The sequence below is a fragment of the Camelus dromedarius genome, chromosome 9 (assembly GCF_036321535.1).
Source record: "Camelus dromedarius isolate mCamDro1 chromosome 9, mCamDro1.pat, whole genome shotgun sequence".
Taxonomy (NCBI): domain Eukaryota; kingdom Metazoa; phylum Chordata; class Mammalia; order Artiodactyla; family Camelidae; genus Camelus; species Camelus dromedarius.
In genome coordinates, this window is record NC_087444.1 from 67091475 (window position 1) to 67108906 (window position 17432).

General features: G+C 35.1%; 1 long non-coding RNA gene across 1 annotated transcript in view; it reads right to left on the bottom strand.

Moving 5' to 3' along the window:
* Positions 1-12378: 12378 nt before the first annotated feature.
* The window catches only part of ZNF569 (zinc finger protein 569), a 35472-nt gene continuing 30418 nt past the window's right edge, over positions 12379-17432 (bottom strand). Inside the window, exon 6 of the long non-coding RNA XR_010382405.1 lies at positions 12379-16906. This is a non-coding gene — a long non-coding RNA (zinc finger protein 569). The remainder of the gene's footprint in view (positions 16907-17432) is intronic.

Genomic DNA, 17432 nt, shown 5'->3' on the forward strand with positions numbered 1-17432 from the left:
CCTCTGGTTACCTAAACTTGTCTTTCTGGACTCTGATTTTGTTGCAGTCTGCATAATCCCCATTCATTCTGCCACCTCTATGACATTGCACATGAGGTTCCCTTTACCTAAAATTCAAATATCTGCTACTGTGTTTCCAGTTTTAAATGGGATTTATTTAAATCTGCTATATCCATTCAGGGAAGGCTTCATGCCCTCCCCAGAACTAGGTCAAATATTTTGTTCTGCTCTCCCAAAGACTTCTGTTGTTTAAAAAACACTTATCAGAGTGACCTTTCCCATTTAAAATAATTTCTTTAAAATTATACACACTGTTTGTAACATCCTAAAACATACACAGATGTAATTTTATTACAATTATTTTTATGCAACTTTTACTCAATTCCCTCAATTCTCTGTCTCATCCCTTCAACCTGTGTCCTCAAGTGTCTTCTTCTAAAAAATGAAACAGAAATGTTATTTATTGTTGCTTTTACTTTAAATTTCCATAAGCAACATGGAACAGTAGGCTTTTAAAAACTTTTTTCACTCAGCAAAAACTATGTCTAGTTCTTTTATTTGTACTGCTCCATAATATTCCACCTGATTTTATTTGGCTGTAACTTGAATGATGAATACTAGATTGCCTCCAATCCCACCAACAAACTCCATCCCTCCAACAACATAACAAACAGGGCTGTGATTAAAATTCTTACACGTATCTCTTATGGAAATGTGAATTTTTCTGAGGTATATACCCAGAAATGGGATTGCTGTATCATAGGGTCCACTTATATTTAATTTGACCAAGAACTGCCAAGCCACTCTCCACAATAGCTGTATATTCCTGCCAGTAGTGTCTAGGAGTTCCTTTCTCTCCACACTACCAAACACTTGGCATTATCCAGCTTTCTAACTTTCCACAATCAGATATGTATAAACTGGTATCCTGTTTAAATTTTAAGTTAAGATTTAATGTAACTGTGCAGAGACACACCCGGGTGCCTAGGGTACTTTCTAGGTAGAACCATGGAGACAAATGTCAGTGCACGTGTTGGGGAGCTACATGGCTAGCTGGGCAGACATTGTCAGTGCACACGCTGGGTGGAACAACAAGAATGCACAGTGACTAAGTGCTGACTCCTCGGCAGAAAAGGTCCTAGGTGAGGACTCACTCTAGCTACACAGGTACAGACAGCCCAGAGGGCCTGTGGTGTGTGATCCAAGGGGAGCCACAGAGCCTACTGTCACTGTGTGCTTGGCAGTGGCAACTCCAGCTGCAGAGCCCATTGTCAGTGAGCACGTGGGGGCAGCAGGTCCAGCCATGGCAGGCAACAGCATGCTCACTAAGCAGTGCCACAACAATGCACAGCAGCTAAAAGCTGAAATGTGGGCACAGGCCCTGGGTAGGAGTACTCGGGGGTTTGTTTCACAGTGACGGCACCCTGGCTCCACCCACTCCACACCAGAGCTTAGTGCCAGATCTGGGGCGCACAGGTCATGAGGAAGTCTGCCGCAGAGGGAGACCCGATCCCAGGCAGCAGCACAGCCACTTCAATTCCTGAAACCACCTCATCCCAACTTCCAGCCCCAGTCTACTCCACATGTGGTTTGATAATCACCTCCTCTGGGGCAGGGCATGCATTCAAGGGCAATGGAACCTGACAGACCTTGACCTCAGGGCTTCTACTTCCAACTAGGGAGCAGACCCCATGCCCGAGTGGGTGATGACAGCCACAGAACAAAGAGGCTCCCATCCAGCACAGGCCCCAGACACAACACCAATCATGCCCCCAATCAAGGGGCTAACAGCTAGCAAACTCTAGGGAAAGACATGGCTGGTATCCACAGCAAAAACAGCCCTTGCCCCCAAAATATTGGACAGACACAGTCTACACAGGCATGCTCCCATGTAAAAACACACTTTCAAGACCATAGTAGATAACTGTTTCTCCTAAATTGATAGAGACAGGGTAAAGTTAAATGAAAATACAGAGGAATTACTCCTAATTAAAAGAACAAGAGAAAATCCCCTGAAAGAACAAATAGTGAAAGACTTCATCAGTATAACAGACCCCAAATTAAAAAAGGAGGTAATAGAAATGCTAAAGGAATTAAGAGACTATCAATAAAAATGCAGGTCACTAACAAGGAACTAAAATTATAAAGATGAATGGATCAAAAATAGACAATTCAATTGCCAAGATAAAAACCAGCCTAGAAGGAATGAATAGCAGACTAAATGACACAGGAGAATGATTATGTGATTTGGAAGATAGAATAATGGAAATCACTCAATCAGTACAGCAGACAAGAAGACAAATGAAAAAAAAAAGTAACATACAAGATCTATGGGATCATATAAAACAGGGCCACCTACATATAATAAGGGTTCAGAAGGAGATGAGAGGAAAGGGGATTGGAAATGTATCTGAAGAAATTATTGCTGATAACTTCCTAAGCCTAAATAAGGAAAAAGATATACACCTACAGTAAGCAAAGAGGGTCCCAAACAAGGTGAGCCCAGACAGACCCACACCAGATGGCTTTACTGGAGAATTCTACCAAACATACAGAGAACTTATACCTATCCTGATAAAACTATCCCAAAACATTGGAGAGGAGGGAACACTCCCAAGTTCATTCTGTGAAGCCCTGGTACCATCACCCTGATACCCAAACTGGACAAAGCCAAAAAAAAAAAAAAAAAAAAACAAAGGTAAATTACAGGCTAATATCTTTGAGCAATACAGAGGCAAAAATCCTCAACAAAATATTAGCAAACTAAATCCAACAACACATAAGAAGGATCATACATGAATAAGTTGGATTCATTCCACAGTTGCAAGGATAGTTCAACATCTGCAATCAATATGATACACCTTAACAAAAAGAAAGACAAAAACCACATGATCATCTTAATAGATGCAGAAAAAGCATCAGACAAAATTCAACATCAATTCATGATTTAAAGAAAAACTCTCACTAAAGTGGGTTAGAGGTAACATACCTTAACATAATAAAAACCACTTATGACAAACCCACAGCCAACATAATATTCAAGAGTGAAAACCTGAAAGCCTTCCTTCTAATTTCAGGAACAAGACAAGGATGCCCACTCTCACCACTTCTATTCAACATAGTATTGGAAGTCCTAGCCACAGCAGTCAGACAAGAAAAAGGAACAAATAAAAGACATCCAAATTAGAAGGGAAGAGGTAAAACTGTCATTATTTGCAGATGACATGATACTCTAGAGAATCCTAAGGACTCCATACAGAAACTATTAGGACTAATAAATGAATTTAGCAAGTTACTAGGACTCAAGATTAATACATAGAAATCTGTTGCATTTATTTATCCTAACAATGAAATACCAGAAAGAGAATGTAAAAAAAAAAATTTTAATCACATAAAAAAATTAGGAATTAAAAAAAATTAGGAATATTCCTACTTAACCAAGGTGAAAGGCCTATACACGGAAAAACTACAAAGCATTAATAAACAAAATTAAACATGATTTAATGAAATGGAAAGATATACAATGCTCTTGGATTGAAAGCATATTGTTAAAATGGCCATCCTACCCAAAGCAATCTACAGATTTAATGCAATACCTATCAAAATACCCATGACATTTTTCACAGACATACAACAAATAATTCTAACATTTATATGGAACTGCAAAAGACCCAGAACTGTCAAAGCAATCCTGAAGTAAAAGAACAAAGCTGGAAGCATAACACTTTAGACAACAGACAACACTAGGAAGCTACAGTAATCAAAACAGCATGGAACTGGCCCAAGTAAAACAGACATATAGACCAATGGAACATAATGGAGAGCCCAGAAATAAACACACACACACACAAGCAGTTAGTCTACAGCGAGAATATACAATGGAGAAAAGACAGTGTTTTCAACAAATGGTGCTGGGAATGTTGGACAGCTACAGGTAAATCAATAAAATTACAAGTCTCTCAAATCATATACTCAAAATTGTTTATAAAGACCTACATTTGGGGAAAGTCCCCAGACCTCTGGCAGAGAGTGCCGCATGTGCATGCATGTGGACCTCCCCCTGCTTCCACGGTTAAAGACCTACATTTAACACATGATGTAATAAAACTCCTAGAAGAAAACATAGGCAAAGCATTCTTGGACATAAATTGTAGCAATATTTTCTTAGATCAGTCTCCAAAGGCAAAAGAAATAAAGCAAAAATAAACAAATGGGACCTAGTCAAATTTAAAAGCTTTTGCACAGCAAAGGAAAGCAACAAAATAAAAAACATATGGAGTGGTAGAATAGATTTTTAAATGATGCAGCTGACAAGGGGTTAATATCCAAAATATACAAACAGCTCATGCAACTCAATAACAACAAAAATAAACAACCAAAAAATGGGCAGGATACCTAAATAGACATTGTCCCAAAGTAGACATACAGATGGCCAACAGGCACATGAAAAGATGCTCAACATCATTAATTATTAGAAAAACGCAAATCAAAACCACAATGAAGTATTACCTCACACCATTCAGAAATGGCTATCTTCAGAAAGTCTACAAATAATAAATACTGGAGAGGGCTTGGAGAAAAGGGAACCCTCCTACACTGGTGGTAGGATGAAAATTGGTGCAATCACTATGGAACAGGATGGAAGTTCCTATTAAAACTAAAAACAGAGCTACCATATAAGCAGGCCATCCCACTCCTGGGTACATATCTGGAAAAGATGAAAACCCTAATTCCAAAAGATACATGGGCCCCAATGTTCACAGCAGCACTATTTACAACAGCAAAGACAGGGAGACAATCCAAATGCCCATCAACCAACAGTTGGCTTAAGAAAATGTGGTATATATATATATGTATATATATACAATGGAATATTAGTCATAAGAAAGAATGAAATGTTGCTATTTGCAACAACATGGATAACATAAAGAATATTAAACTTTAATATTATACTTTAAGTCAGACAGAGAAAGACAAATAGTATATGATATCAGTTGTATGTGGAATCTAAAAAATAATGCAAATGGATCTACATACAAAAGAGAAAACAGATACAGAAAACAAATTTATGATTACCATTGGAAAAAGGGAAGGGGGAGGGATATATTAGGAGTATGGGATTAACATATACAAACTACTATACATAAAATAGATAAGCAACAAGGATTTACTGTATAGCAGAGGAAATTAATTCAATATTTTATAATAAAGTATAATGGAAAGTAATCTGAAAAATGTGTAACTGAACCACTTTGCTATGCACCTGAAAGTAGCACAAATTGTAAATTGCCATACTTCAATAAAAAAGTTATAAAGAGTTAGTCGTAATCTTCAATGATATCAAAATATCCCTATGGAACTAAAAAAAAAAAAAGACATCTGGAGTAGATATCTTAATACACAAATGGGTTTTAGGTTTAAATTGTTACGAGACAAAGAGGAAATTAAATATTGATAAAAGTGTCAGTTCATCAAGAAGATAAACGTATTTGCACCAAACAGCAGAGACTCAAAATACAGGAAGTAAACAGTGGCAGAACTGTTGGGAAAACCAGTTGTACAATAGTTGGTGACTTAAACACCTCATTTTCAATAGTGGATAGAATATCCACAGACATAAGACCAGTAATTAAACTGGAGGACTTGAACAATACTAAAAACCAACTAGCCCTAACAGACATATCTGGAACATTCCACCCAACAACAGCATACACACATTCATCTCAAGTGCACGTGGTACATACTCAAGGACAGACCATAAAACAATTCTCAAACAACTGAAAGCATACAAAGTAGCTTCTGTTACTAAAGTGGAATAAGGTTAGAAGTCAATATTAGAAGGAAAATGGAAAATTTTTAAAATATGTGGGAGTTACACAATATATTAAACAACCAGTTGGTCAAAGGAGAAATCACTGGGTAAATTAGAAAATATTTTGAGATGAAGAAAAATAAAAACATAACATACCAAAGCTTATGAGAGGCCATTAAAGTTCTCAGAGGGAAATTTATAGCTGTAAATGCCTACATTGAAAAAGAAGAAAATCTCAAATATGTAAAATCTCTAACTTTACATCTTAAGGAACTAGAAAAAGTGGAGCAAATTAAATCCAAAGGCAGCAGATGGAAGAAAATAGACAAAGCAGAAATAAACTATAAATGAAATTTTTTAAAAAAAGAAAGAATGAAACCTAAAAAAATGAAACCAAGTTAGCTCTTTGACAAGATCAACATAACTGACAAATGTTTTGATAAAGTGTTTAAGAAAAAAAGAGAAAATGCAAAGTCAGACATAAAAGTGAGGACATTACAAACCTTACAGAAATTAAAAGGATTATAAGAGAATACTACAAATAATTGTACACCTACAAATTAAATGATCCAGGTTAAATGTACAAATCTCTAGAAACATACAAATTACTAAAACTGACTCAGTAAGAAATCACAACAGACCTGTAACAACTGAAGAGTGAATCAGTAGTTCAATACCTCCAAAAAAGAAGAGTCGAGGACTAGATGGCTTCACTAATGAATTCAAATTTTTAAAGAAGGATTAACACCAATCTTATTCAAATGCTTTCAAAAAACAGGAGAGAGAATACTTTTTAACACATTCCATGAGGCCAGCATTATCCTGATACCAAAGCCAGACAAAAATGCCACTAGAAATGAAAACTACAAATATCTCTCATGAATATAGATACAAAAATCCTCAACAAAATATTTGCAAGCCAAATCCAACAGTACACTAAAAGGATTATACAGCATGACCACGGTGGATTTATCCCAGGAATATAAGGGTGGTTCAAGATAAGAAAATAAATCAAGTTAATACACTATGTTAATAAAACAAAGGCAGAAAAGCCCAACATGATCATTTCAACTGAAAAGGCACTTGAAAAAATTAAACACCCTTTCTGGATAAAAGTGGTCAGTGAACTAGGAATTGAAGCGAATTTCCGTAACATGATAAAGTAGATTTATGGAAAACCCACAACTAGCATCATCCCCAATGGTGAAAGTTTGAAACCTTTTTCCTTAATATTAAGAACAAAACAAGAATATATGATTTCACCACTGGTACTCAACATTGTACTGGAAGTCCTGGCCAGAGGAATTAATTTAATAAAAGGCATCCAAATTGTTAAGGAAGAATTAAAGCTATCTCTATTTGCAATAACATGATTTCATATAGATAGAAAATCCTAAAATACCCATGGCGGCGGGGGGGACCCTTGAGTTAATAAACAAATTTAGTAAAATTAAAGGGTACAGGATCAGCGCACAAAAATTAGTTGTGTTTCTATACACCAGCAATTAACAATCCATAAAGGAACTAAGAACATTCTATTTATAATAGCATCCAAAAGAATAAAATACCTAAGAATAAATTTAACCAAGGGAACGAAAGACGTATACACTGAAAACTGTAAAACATTGCTGAACAAAATTAAAGACATAATTAAATGGACAGACATCCAATTTTCATTGATTTGAAAATGTAATAGTGTTACATTAGTCTATTGGGCTGCCATAACAAATTACTGTAACTGGATGGCTTAAACTACAGAAATTTATTTCTCACAGTTCTGGAGCCTGGATATTCAAAATCAAGGTGTTGGCAGATTTGATTTCTCCGGAGGCCTCTCTCCTTGACCTGTAGGTGGCCATTTTGTTGCTGTGTCCTGACACGGTCTTTTCTCTGGACGTGCACACTCCTGTTGTTTCTTCCTCTTAAAAACAATTCCTGTTGGATTAGGGTCCCACCCTTGTTGCATCATTTAATTTTAATTGATTCCTCAAAGGTGCTGTCTCCAAATACAATCACATTGTGGGTTAGGGTTCAACATACAAGTTTTGGGGACACAGTTCAGTCCATAACACCTGGTAAGATGGCAGCACTCCCCAAAGCAATCTACAGATTCAATGCAATCCTATCAAAATTCTAATAGCCTTTTTTTTCCCCCAGATTGGAAAAGCCGATCCTCAAATTCATATGAAATTACAAGGGGCCCCAAACAGTCAAAACACCATTGAAAAACAAAGTTGGAAGACACACTTCCCAATTTCAAAATTTACTTTAAAGCTAGCAATCAAAAAAGTGTGGTACTAACATAAGAGTAAACATACGGATCAATGGGATAGAGTTGAGAGTCCAGAAATAAACCCAATCATCTATAGCCAATTGATTTTTTGGCAAGGATGCCAACAAATTCAATGGGGAACAAATAGTGTCTTCCAGAAATGAAGCTGGGACCACTGGTTAACTGCATGTACAAGAATGAAGGTGAACTCCTGCCTAACTCCATTTACAAACATTAACTTGAAATTTAAAAATGACCTAAATTTAAGGCTTAAATTATAAAACTCTTATACGAAAACATAGGGGTATATCTTCCTTACCTTGAATTTCTCAACGGATTTTTAGATTTGACATAAAAAACAAAAGAAGCAAAAGAAAAATTGGAATTCATAAAAAGTATAAAGTTTTTCTATGAAAAGACCTTATCAAGAAAGTGAAAATACAAGATTAAATATTTGCAAATCATATATATATATATGTGTGTGTGTGTGTGTATGTGTGTGTGTATGTATATGTATATACATATATATATAGTCTTCTGGTTTTATTTGACTTTGGTAAAGAAAACAGGAAAATCATGCTTAATTAAAAGTGTCTACTGAAAAGGTCTAGTGCTACTGCGATTATTAACTGGAAAATTGGAATTCTTTTTCCCCCCAGTTTTGAGTTATGATTAGCATACTACACTGCATAAGTTTAAGGTCTACAGCATAATGATTTGACTTGACTATATTGTGAAATGATCATGACAATAAGTCTTGGTAACATTTATCATCTCATATAAGTACGAAAAGGAAAAAATTGTTTTCCTTGTAGTAAGAATGCTTAAGCTCTATTCTCTTAACTTTAAAATATACCATATAGCAGTGTTAACTATATTTATCATTAGGTACATTACATCCCTATTTATTTATCTTACAACTGGAAGTTTATACCTTTTGACCACCTTTATCCAATTCCCCTTCCCTCCATCCCATCTCTAGTAAACACAAATCTGGTCTCTTTTTCTATGAGATTGTTATAGATTCCACATATAAGTGATACCATACAGTATTTGTTTTTCTGACTTATTTGACCTAGCATAATGCCCTCAAGGTCTGTCCATATTGTTGCAGGATTTCCTTCTTTTTTTAAGACTGAATAATTTTCCATTGTGTATCTACATCACATCTTTATCCATTCATCCATTGATAGACACTTCGGTTGTCTCCATATCTTGGCTATTGTAAGTAATGTTGCTAGGAACGTGGGAGTGCAGATATTGCAACATAAGTGTTTTCATTTCCTTTGGCTATATTCCCAGAGGTGAAATTGCTGGATCATATATGGTAGTTCTATTTTTTATTTTTTCAGGAACCTCCATCCTGTTTTCCATAGTTGCTGTACCAATTTACAATCTCACCAGCAGTGCACAAGGTTCCCTTTTCTCCACATCTCGGCTAGCGTTTGTCATCTTGTCTTTTCGATGACAGTCATTCGATCAGGTGTGAGGTGATACCTCATTGTGGTTTTGATTTGCATTTCCCTAGTGATTAGTGCTGTTGAGCAACTTTGCATATACCTGTTGGCCATTTGTATCTTCTGTTGAAAAGAGAGAAATCCTAGTGCAACTCAGCTTGCTTGTGGTCTGGCTATTTCAATTAAAAATAATATATATGTACTATATATATTATATATATACACACACACACACACACACACACACACACACAGTACCATTCTATTACACTGTCAGATTTTTCTTGGAATTTCCCATGTTCTTTTCATATTATAGATTAGACCTAAAACTGATTCATATCTTATCTCTGTTTCAGTCTGTGTTTCTCTGCATAGTCAATGGGCTAGACCAGCAAAAAGGACAGGGCTGACTTCAGTTTGGTTATGTGCCTTAGTATCCTTAATAATGGTGTTGTGGAACTTACACAAGAAAGCGATTGTCAATGGTGTACATGGTTCATGAGGAAATAGAAGTAATAAGAGATCTTCATCACTTGGTCTCATCCTGCTCAATAGTTTTTCAACTGTGGTTCTAGGAAGGAATCTCTAGTTAGATCCCACAGTATTTATCAATGCTTCTTCTTGCTAATGGAAGCAAAGCTCCATCTAAATTACCTCCTAAGTTAGGTTATTTGAAATTTAGATCACTTCAAGGAAGACAGTGGAGTTTTCTCTGTACAGGTGACAACTCCAGTAATAGGCCAATCTCGTTTGTCTATTTAATATTAGGTCTCCATCTGTTTTTGTTGTCTCCTCTCTTTTATTTTGGCCTTTGATGAACACTTAACTTTTTTCAAGTATTCAGCTTTAAAATCCCATTCCAGAAGTCAACTGCCCATTTATCCCAGAGGAAAAAGGAAAACATCCTAAGATTAGGAAGAAGGCAATGGTCCCCTCTCTCTTGAGCCTTTCATACCGGAAGGTGCAGCCAGTGAAATAAGACCAGAAAAGTATACAGAAGGTATACCGAATGGAAAGAACAATAGCAACCAAAAAAGCCTGTCCTTATTTGAGGACTTTTCTACATAAAGAATGAAAAGGAATCTACAAATAAAAATAGCCCTCTCCCACCACTGAAAAACTTAGGTTTATGTCTAACAATATGTGTAAAGAAGCTGAAAGCCAGAAAACAGTGACGAAAGAAATCAAAGATCTAAATAAGTGCAGAGACATATTGTGCTTATGAATTAGAAGTCTCAATCAGTAAAAATTTCAGTTTTCTCCCATGATATAAAGGTATAATGCAATTCCTATCAAAATCTAAGCACAATTTCTGGGGGGGGAAAAAAACCCAGACAAATCCAAAGTATACAGAAAAGCCAAGAAATTAGGATAAAGCAATTTTGAAAAAGGATAAGAGAAGAATCACTATTTAACAACAGTAATCAAGAATGCGGTATTTGTAGAAGGAGAGAGACATAAATCAATGGAACAGAAGAGTTCAGAAATAGACTCACATGAGTAGGCCACCTGATCTTTCACAGAAGTGCAAAAACAACTGAATAGGATTTTTTTTCAACAAAGTGTTGAAGCAATTAGACATCATAGGCAAAAAAAAAATGAACCTTGACCTAAATCTTACACTTTACAAAAAAAAATTAACTCAAAATGTATCACAGAGTAGGTAATATCCACATTAAACTTCAAAATATTTATGCATCCAAAACCCTGGTATTTTTATAATGTTAAGTATTTGACAAAGGTTTTGTATCCAGAATGTATTATAGCACTAAAAATTAAAAAATTAATGACCCATTAGGGTCACACCCAGTGGCAGTGAGGTAAGTTTGCCTTCTGCCTCACCAACCGGGTAGTGTCAGGCGGGATGAATTTCCATGCTGGCCCAAAAGCAATGAGGTAGAGCCAGGTAGTTCCAGGTAGTGCTGTTCAACAACCAGCTTCTCACTCTCTTCCATGTTATCAGGGCACAATGGAGAGCTGGACTTCCATCCCCACAGAACGAATTCTAGCCACAAGGTGGCGCTAGCCAACACTCTTTCCCCTCCTTCATCCTTCCCAGCTGTTTTAGCTGGGTTTGATGGAGAGCTTAACTTCCACCCTGACCCACTGAAAATGAGGTGGGTGTTAGTGCCCCTCTTTTGCTTGGGTGGAGTCTGGGGCCCAGCAGGGAGCTGAACATCCATCCCAACCTGGACCTTCAGGCTACACCTAAACAGAGTGATTGCCTGCAAAAAGGAAGGTTAAATAAGATCTAGAGTCTCACAACACAACACCCAAAATATCCAGAAAAGAATTGAAAATCAGTCATCATATCAGTCATAGAAATTTAAAACAGCAGTCACATAAATGCTTCAGTGAACAAATCATGTACATACTTAAATTTAAAAAACAGAAAATTTTAGCAAAGAAAGGGAGAATATAAAGAACAAATAGGAATATTTTAAACTAAAAAAACAGTAACCAAAAGACTCAATGGATGTGCTCAAGAGCATAATAGAGGGGACAGAGGAACGTATCAGTGAACTTGAAGAAATAGACTTTGATGAGTTATATAAGCATAATTTAATACCTGGAGCAATTTCTAAAAATTATACAAAGAGATGTACTTACTAACTCTAGATAAAGTAGAATTCTAAAAAATGCTCATTGTAACCCACAGCAAGTGAAACAGAGGAACAAAAAATGGAACAAACAAAACAACCAATAAAATGGCAGAGAATGTTCATAGCAGATTTGTAATAGCCAAAAACTGAAAAGAATCCAAATGTCTTTCAATGGCTGAATATTTAAAGAATCATGGTATATCCATACCACAAAAAATTATTCAGAAATTACTCAAAAAAGAACAAACTGTACCTACAACAACTGGGTTTGATCTCAAGGGAATCATGTTTAGTGGGGAAAAAAAAGCCAGTCTTAAAAGGTTATATAGTGATTCCATTTAAAGAACACTCCTGATAATGACAAAATTATGGAGAAGAGTAGTAGTTGGCAGGGACTAGGAGTGGGGAGCGAGGGGATGAAACAAGGATGGGTGTGATCATAAAGGGATAGAACAAGGTACCATAGTGTTGCAAGTTCTGTATTTTGATTGTGGTGGTAGTTATACAAAGTTACACTAGATAAAACTGAATAGAACTACACAGACACACGTACACAAGTGCATATAAAATCAGTGAACTCTGGTAAAGTCTGTTGATCGCCAGTGTCAAATTTGATGTTTACTATAGTTATGTAAAATGTTACCATTAGGGGAAACTGGATATGGGTACACAAACTAAATAGTACTATAGTACTATTTCTTCAACTTTCTATAAATCTGTAATTATTTCTAAATAAAAATATTTTCTTAAAGTCCTAGTAGAGAAAAAAATAGACAAAATACATGAGTGGGCTTTTCACAGAAAAAGAACTTTGAGTACTATAAATATTTGAAAGGCCTGAATACAAAACAGCTGTGGTACAGGAAGATATGAACTTTCACATATGCTGGTCTCTTACCTGACACACATAAAATTACCAGCATCTGTATCTCCATTTAAGGATCCAGAAACCAAAGAAATATTTGTTGAAATACACTGGAATTGCTTCTGCTCTAATACAGGAAACTGTCCATTGGCTTGATATGTTAGAACATTAATAACATTTTACAGTATGAATGGTCGCTTTCCCTCAATTTAAAACCAACCCAAATGCAGGTGATTTTTTTTTTTCCCAAATGGAGAGTCAGTTATCTCAACAATTGAGTATTTCTTTTGTTTCTTCACTGCTTTCAAATAGGGAGGAACTTGTGTACGAGATAAAAGTGAGAAATCTAAAAATTGACCTCAAACAAATGTTATACGCTTCTGATTTGTATTATCCTAATTGTATTATCCTAATTAACATTATGAAGCGAGAGTATTATTTAATTCAGGTTTGGTTTATGTATTATTAAAGATAATTTTCTGTAAATGTTAGTATCTGATCAAAGTAACAATCTATTTAAAAATTGTTTCTATAGGTACAGGTTTTTTCTACCTATTTCTTATTTTAGAGAAACAATAAAGAATTTTTTCAAAAAACCACAACATAATTTTGACAACCAGACTTGTTACTGCTGCCATATCCACTTTCATTCTTTATTAAAGAAATATTACAGATAAATAAAACTCCTTCCAATGCCTAAAAGTCAACCAATGTCACATATGTATTCAAGATCAATACACAGTACTGTACTTTGCACTGTTATATTAAATTTATAGAACTGTTACACCATGCTTCATTGTACATTTGCTTTTTTCTCTCAATATTATGTATCAATGTAGTGATATATCAAATTTGTATCTTTGTGGTGTTTTCATAGAAATAATCATCTTGTATTGACCTATCTCTCTACTAATGGAAATGTTTGTTCTGTCCAATTTAAAGTAAATACAAACCATGATGCAGCGAACACAGCGAGATACATGTATCTCTGTGCACAAATGTGGTGCTTCTAAAGCCAATACACCAAAATAGAATTGAATGTTCCGTATTTATGTGTTTTTAAAGAAGTCCTGTCACTCTAAAGTAAGAAATATAGTCTATTCTATTTTATCATAGTTATAAAATTTTATATTTTATATTGTCTTCAATCTGTTTGGGTTTTATTTTTGTATATGGTATAAAGTAGAGAGCTAACATTTTTTGTTGAATCTTCCATTTATTGAATAGGCCATCCTTTTCCCAGTGGTTTCAATAACACTATAGTACACATAATTCCTGTATCTCCTTCCTCCAGTCCCCAGTTTGTTTCCACTGATTTATTTACTCATCAAGAACACACTGTTCAAGTGGCAGCAGCTTTAAATAAATATATGATGATATCTAGTAGTCTGTCTTTTCTTTTGCTTTCACATTTTTTTAAGCCATTAGTGGTCCTTTAACTCCCTATGTAAAATTTTGATTCAGTTTGTGAAATTTTTAAAATATAACTGGTAAAAATTTTGAGTGGATGTACTTTAAACATAGAGATTTGTGAGAAATTTTATATATATATATATATATATTTTTACAATCTCAAGTCTTTTCAGACAATGCTATTTTTCTCAAATTTTCAGGTGTTCTTTTGTGCCCTTCAAAATGTTGTGTAACTTTATATGTCTTATAATTCATTATTTATTCTTAGATATTTTATATCAACATTTTCTAATTAACTATTCTCATATAAAAGGTTATTTTTATAGTTTCTTTTTTTCTCCAATCTTCTTTTTCTTGCTTAAGATATTGGCTAGAAGCTCAAGTAGCATGTAGACATACTAATAGCAAATATCCTGTTTCAGATATTAATGAGAATGCTGGGTAAATGTTATCATTAGGTAAGATGTCTGCTGAAGATTTTTGATGATCATCTTTTCACAATACAATTTGTCACCTTGGTAAGATTCTCATGTTTCACAAATGTGTGACTTCTTCAAAAGGCTTTCCCACATTCACAGTTTTCTGCTCTAGATCCAATTACATAATGCACAAGGAGGTGCTAATTCCTTCTGAAGGCTTTTCCATATTCATGAGATTCACAGGGTTTCTATTTCTAATGAGTATGAATTCTCTGGTGTCTAACAAGGTGTGACTTCTGGCTGAAAGCCTTACCACACTCATTACAATGATAAGGCTTCTCACCTGTATGTTTTCTCATATGAAGTGTAAGAGATGAGATTTGAGAAAAGGCTTTTCCACATTTACTACAGTCAAAGGGTTTCTCACCTGTATGACCTCGTATATGTATAGTAAGGGAGGAGCTTTGGGAGAAGGCTTTTCCACACTTATTACATTCATAAGGTTTCTCACCTGTATGACCTCTCATGTGCACAATAAGCGAAGTTCTTTGAGAGAAAGCTTTCCCACATTCATTACATACATAGGGCTTCTCACCTGTATGACTTCTCATATGTAAGTTAAGCAATGAGCACTGAGAGAAGGCTTTCCCACATTTATCACATTCATAAGGCTTTTCCCCTGTGTGACTTCTCAGATGAAGAGTAAGGGAAGCAATCTGAGAGAAGGCTTTACCACATTCATTACAATCATAAGGTTTCTCTCCAGTGTGAACTTTCTGATGCGTAATAAAGTTTTGCTTTTGGCTGAAGGCTTTACCACATTCATTACATTCATAGGGTTTCTCTCCAGAATGAATTTTTTCATGAGCAATGAGATTTGATTTCTGGCTAAAGGCTTTGCCACATTCCTTACATACATAAGGTTTTTCTCCAGTGTGAATTCTCTGGTGTCTAACGAGATTTGACATCTGAATGAAAGCTTTCCCACATTCATTACATTCATAAGGTTTCTCTCTAGTATGAATCTTCTGATGTGTAATGAAGTTCTTCTTGTGGCTGAAGGCTTTTCTACATTCCTTGCATTCATAAGGTTTCTCACCAGTATGACTTCTCATATGTACAGTAAGGGCTGAGCTTTGAGAGAAGGATTTTCCACATTCATTGCATTCATAGGGTTTCTCACCTGTATGAATTCTTACATGTATAATAAGCATGGAAAACTGAGAGAAGGCTTTTCCACATTTATCACATTTATAAGGTTTCTCTCCTGTATGACTTCTCATATGAAGAGCAAGAGATGCTATTCGAGGGAAGGCTTTACCACATTCATTACATGCATAAGGTTTCTCACCAGTATGAACTTTCTGATGTGCAATGAGGCTTTGCTTCTGGCTGAATGCTTTTCCACACTCATTACATTCATAAGGTTTCTCTCCAGTATGAATTTTTTCGTGATCAATGAGATTTGATTTCTGGCTGAAGGATTTCCCACATTCCTTACATGCATAAGGTTTCTCTCCAGTATGGATTCTTTGATGTCTAATGAGATTTGACATTTTAATGAAAGCTTTCCCACATTCATTACATTCATAAGACTGCTCTCTACTGTGAATTTTATGATGTTTAATGAGTTTTTCCTTGTGGCTGAAGGCTTTTCTACATTTTTTACATTCATAGGGTTTCTCTCCAGTATGAATTCTCAGGTGTCTGATGAGGTCCAAGGTTTGATCGAAACCTTTTCCACAATGATTACACTTAAAAGGGGTTACTACAAAATGGGATAATGTACTGCCAAATGATTTCATAGGCTCATTATATTCACAATTTTCTTTTCTTATAAGGATTCTCTCATTATTATGATAGTCGAAATACTTTCCAAATAAGTCATATTCATAGAGATTGTGACTGGAAGGGAAAAAGTCTGAGTCTGGAGGAAATGCATTTGCAAATTTCTTATGACATGCATTGACTTTTTCTTCAGTCAGTGTTTTTGTGAATTTACCTTCAAGTTGTGTCAAAAGTCTGTCCTGGATTTTCTGATGCTCATCAATTCCCCGTATTTCTCCTAAAACAGATTGCAAATAAATATCACTTGTAAGTTTTTCCAATATTATATCAAAAAATTTCAAAAAAATTATGTTTGGGATTGATTTTTGGCTTATGGCCTAGTTTCCTATTAATCAAATTTGAGGTACCTATATCTATTTCTTAAGCTTTACGAAATTCTAGGAAAAGAAATATGAGTAGAGTCAGATACTTAAGAATACAAATAGCTTTGATTGCTTCTAAATGGGATCTGAAAGAAAAAAACAAACTGTTGGAAAATAAAACAGAGAATGCAGAATGTACAAATAAAGTAAGAAGAAATAGTGATAGAAAAACAAAAACGGGAAGCTAAAAAATCATAAAAGTATTTTACAGGACTCTATTTAAATACACTTTTATAAAATGGTTGACATAAATAATTTTCTGGAAAATGCAAATTACCAAAACTGACTGTAAGATGTAGAAAACAACTATAGACCAATGTCAACAAAATAAAAAGAAAAATATGAAAAGAAATCCCCTAAAAACAAAACAAATAAGAAAGG